A 5037-nucleotide genomic window follows, 5' to 3' on the forward strand; every position below is an offset into this window, starting at 1 on the left:
TTAAATACGTCGTCGTAGCAATATTTAATTATTTTTCATTCTTCCTACATTTTCAGAGTTATACTGCAAATACTTATATTGGTGAAGATAAAATGAAAATTACCAATATAAGGTAAGAAGAATGATGAAAATTCGGTTGGAAAACCCTATTATGACAGTAACCCAATATAATAATAACCCAATATAATATAATAGTTTTGCAGTTACCAGATATAAAAGTATAAGCCACAAATATGGATATGAAAGGAAATTACTGATCCATATGAACTTAATGAAAAACTTGTACATATATCAGCCTAATTTGTAGCTATGAAAATTCATGGGTAAATCAGGCAGCTCTTGCTTGATGGATGGGTATAATTTTCATGAAATTGTATATCATAACATACCCCAAATGAGTTTCATTAAGGAAAATGGCATAAAAATTAGAAACAACTGAAGAGAAACTCAGCAAAAAAAATCTCAAACAGTAGGTAGGTATTTCTATAAGACATATCTATATTAAACGAAAAAAATAGTTAGCATTATTGGATTTCATTAAAATATCAACTATTCACTTCATTCAATAATTTTATTTTATTTTCTGACGACAGTCGTATATCTTGTATGTGCGGTATTTTTTCAAATTCAGATGGCACTTTATTCAAAATATGTATATTGAAATTGACAACTTTTTGTCTACTTAAAAGGTACCTAAATTTTAATCTTGTTTGCCAGCGTGTCTGAAGTACTTGAATAGTTTCAAATGGATCTCAACTTAGCCTGATATTTTTGTTAACTATTTATTTGTAAGACAAAAAAATGTTCGAATGATGGTCCTTTTGCCACCTATCTTTGAGTGGTGAAAATATTTTTCATACAAACTGTATACTTTGGTCTGCTTTGAAGAGATGCTATAGTTTTGACTACTCACCGGTAGATGGCTAACTAATAATGCAATTTAACAAACTACGCCTGAATAATTTTTTGATATTGAGTTAAACTGAAAAAGAATTAGCAACAAATTGAGGAAAAAAATTGGAGGGAAAAAGCATAATACTTATTGAAATACAAAATCTGTTTTCATGAATTCACTTTGAATATAGATAATTTATAAATTGTTAGAATTACATATGTTGATGAATACTGTACACGTTTATTGTACCTATGCATTTTCTCCTTATTTCATTCCTAGATTGTGAACTATTAGTACGGAGAGATTAACTGAAAGATTGCTATCAGAATTTCTCAGAAAGATGGCGTTACCTTCTCTTCCGCAGAATAATACTGCTTCATCTAAGCTATCATTGGAGATTTGATCTACTAACCTACTTCGATGAACAAAGAATAATATCCAATTTATTAACGATGACTAGAAGAATTGCCACAAAAGTATTTGATCACGATTTACATGTCACGCTGCACTCGACTGTTTTCAACAATTGATTTTGTTTTTCAATGTCTTGTTCAAGATTACATCTTTGGGTTGGTCTTAGCCATTATAATATTCCAGATAGGTATTCCATAATAAAAATGCGGTTTTTCTGTATCAAGCTTTTATTAATGAGTGCAATCAGTTATCGAATAAAAATAAACTTTCTCACACTAACCTGTTCCTTTCATTTTTATCCTTATTATCAAGTACTTATTTGAACATGACAATCTTATGAACATGATAAACTAATGAACATGACAATCGAACGAAGATGACACTTGAGCCCAAAGTCGAAGTATTTGTGACCCAACTCAAGGTAGCGCTGTTTGGATCCCTCATAGATCCCATCAGTGGTGCTAGGCTAAACTGCGAATGTAAGTCTGAATTCAGCTCTCCTCAAAGTATACGTCTGAGAAAGTAAGGAAATGACGTCTATGGGGTTGACAAAAGACACAATCCACGAATTCTAGGGATGAATTTGGTTGTTCAAGACGGTCCATTGCTCAGACAGGTTTCAACGAATACCGATCGGGATTCGTTCAATATCACTGAAGCTTTCACCGCAAGGTAATTAGATGAAACGAAAGACGAACTAGTCGTGATTGAACATCAGACAGCAGTGTTTCGATTCACCATAGGTCTCATCAGTGGTACTAGACTAATTCACGAATACATTGCTGTACTCAACGGTTGCCTTACGCTGAAAGCCAGATAAAAGACAAATGAACATTTAGCGAACACACGTCGTTGTCTATGGTCGTTTACTTTCTTTTCCTCCGTCAGATGAATTCAACAAGTTGTGGTCTGCGAAATGCCGAGTTCTTGTGAACGACGTAAAATCGACAGCCTCGGATTCTCCTGCAAATTCTCACAGACAGCGGAGATGTTTTCGGCAGATCTTGCGTTTTGTCGACTACGAGTGTTAGTCGATCGTTCAATGAACCAGTGGACTCAAATTTATCCACCACATTGCGTGTAGTCTTGTCCTTGTCGGTAGGACGATTATGACGACCGTAAAATGGGCGAAGAACACTTACTTTGATAAAACAATTTTATTTTCAACAGACTTAATAAATGACAACTAATTTGACAGATGTAGCTTCAACAAGATGGCCGTTATAAAATGGCAAAGTTTGGAAGTCCCTGTTGGAAGACTCGTTACGAATGAAAAATGGAATGGATGTATGTCCACAATTACGGTATCTTACAAAATAATCCAGGCAGCCTTTGAATAAGATTCTTCCAGAAAACACCTGAACAGTTGCTTGATTTCCTAAAGTGAACTTAGCTATTTGGTAGAGCAGGGTATGAGTTTTTCGTACTCAGGGAGTTGTTATGTTAGGTTCAAATTGAGTGGGTCTATTCGACACTACACCGCAACCCGCACGGATTTATTGTGACTCACACCTATTCACACTCGGCCAAATAAACCTACCTTCTTAACGAAGCTGATTAGTTTGTATGGTGAGTGGTCTTTCAGGCTCTGCCGAACTCTACCCTGGTCTCAGCGGGGCAGTCACAAAGTATTTGCTCTGCTGTTTTATCATATTCCCAACAGAGGCGACACACACTGTTTTCCGACAGACCGAGTCTCTGCATATGATGATTCAAATAACAGTGACTTGTAAGAAGGCCTGTTAGACATCGTAGATCATCCCTGCTGTAGTCCAACAACTGATTGGTATCAAGCTTCGAAAGGTGGATACACGCTTTGGAGTCATCCAATCCTGAAAATTCTGCCAGAAGTCCATGAATCTTCTTGATATCCAGATGTTCAATCTCTGTATGGCAAAACCTAAAGTGATGCCAATGACAGGTTCTGGTCAGATGAAGCTGCTTGCAGCACTTTCATTTGCAGAGGAGTCAGCAGCCTTATTGCCTTCTAGGCAAGTATGGCCAGGGACAATCTGTTAAATCTTTCTATCGAGGAGAGTCGTTTTTGGCAATTTGCTACCAAGAGCTTTTAACGCCGCCTGACTGTCTAAGGATATTTTGATTTGTGTATGAGGTTGTATTTTTCCAATCTCTCCGCAAAAAATTCAACAGCGTGAATTTCCGCTTGAAATACAGTCGCGTTGGTTCCTAGGCAGGTTGATATCTCTGTACTAGGTCTGCGACTGAAGACACCTGCACCAGAACCGGAAGGTGTCTTTGATCCATCTGTGAACCAAAAATTGCTCTTAATATTTCTTTCTCCCGGACGATACAGTGCTCTCTACTGGGGGACAGTACTTGATAAGGCAGTTCGTAGTCGACAGTTGGAGGTGTGAAGTCAGAGGTCATTTCCAGAATGCTGTGACTTCCAGTGTCAACCAACGGCCTGTTGCACTCTGCATAAATCTAATTTGTGCAATTGGCAATGGATCTCCATGGCCAGACAAACCGTCTCCGTGAGCCAGAGAGCTTTACCTGGGCCGTTTTCTGTGAAGCCTTCGGAAACCAAGCAATTGCAGCAAAAGTGATCATTGGTCTGGCAATCATCATATAAATCCAGTGGATTTGTTTGGGACCCAAACCATAAGTTTTCCCACTAATCTTTCGTTATGTCCATAGGGACAATCTGGCTTTGTGTAAAACTTTTTTCAAGTGAGCGTTCCAGGTGATTTTTTTATCAAAGACAATACCAAGATATTTCACCTCCGTTCCATATGGAATGACCTCACCATTGAGGGAAAGTGGCGTTAGATTGTCCAATTTTCTCCCCCTGGTGGAAGGGATTATCACAGTTTTGCTGGGGTTGACACACATATGCTCCCTCAGGCACCAACTGTGAACAACGTCCAACGTGCTTTGGAGGATATTACAAGCTACTCTTCCTGACGTGGACCTTGCCAAGATGACAAGATCATCTATAACCAAGGGTTGAAATCTCTTGTTGAAATAGTGCCAACGTATTTCTTATTTTTTCAGAGCTACCCTACCGTTAATGTGTACCCGCACCTCTCTCTCTCTTTCTTGCCCTCATAGTAATATACAAAACCTAACTCTCCCTCTTTCAATCGTCAGTAACTTATACCTCCCTTTCAACTTCCGTTCGCCTTGCCCGATCACTCTTTTCGTAACGCTCTCGTTGCGCATTCACCAGATCACTATAGAAGACAAGTGCGCGTGAAGGAGTTTCACTTAGAAAACCTAATTACCTTCACTCTATAGATTACGTCACTATAACGTATGGAAAGCCCTATCTGGAAAAATGTATGAGTCAGTAGACATAAAGAAATTTTATCTATCAGTGTGGAAAAATAAATAAAGTCATTGAGAAATCCATTCAACAAACCAATCCGAATTTCACACAATACCCTACCTTTGTGGATAAAACCTAATTACAGTGTTAATGTGAGGTAATTATAATTATCGAATGAACATGTAAAAATTATTGACATTAACTTATAGCGAGATAAGCGTTTTACTCGCATGAAGTTATAATTAGAAGGTCGCCCGTTCGGCTCATCACTTGGATGTTTATTTAATGGATTCTTCTTCTCGATTTTTTCGATATGCCATGGGAAAATTCTTAGTGTCGGTCGAACGGGGACTTGGCGTTCTCAGTGGTTCTGATGCACCAATAAACATAATATTATTTTCAAGGATATTGTTTCCTTTGTTGACACATTTCCCAGTGA

Source organism: Leptinotarsa decemlineata, unplaced genomic scaffold (genome assembly GCF_025532065.1).
Source record: "Leptinotarsa decemlineata unplaced genomic scaffold, Ldec_3_MD MMD2_tig00026354_RagTag_RagTag, whole genome shotgun sequence".
Classification (NCBI taxonomy): Eukaryota; Metazoa; Arthropoda; class Insecta; order Coleoptera; family Chrysomelidae; genus Leptinotarsa; species Leptinotarsa decemlineata.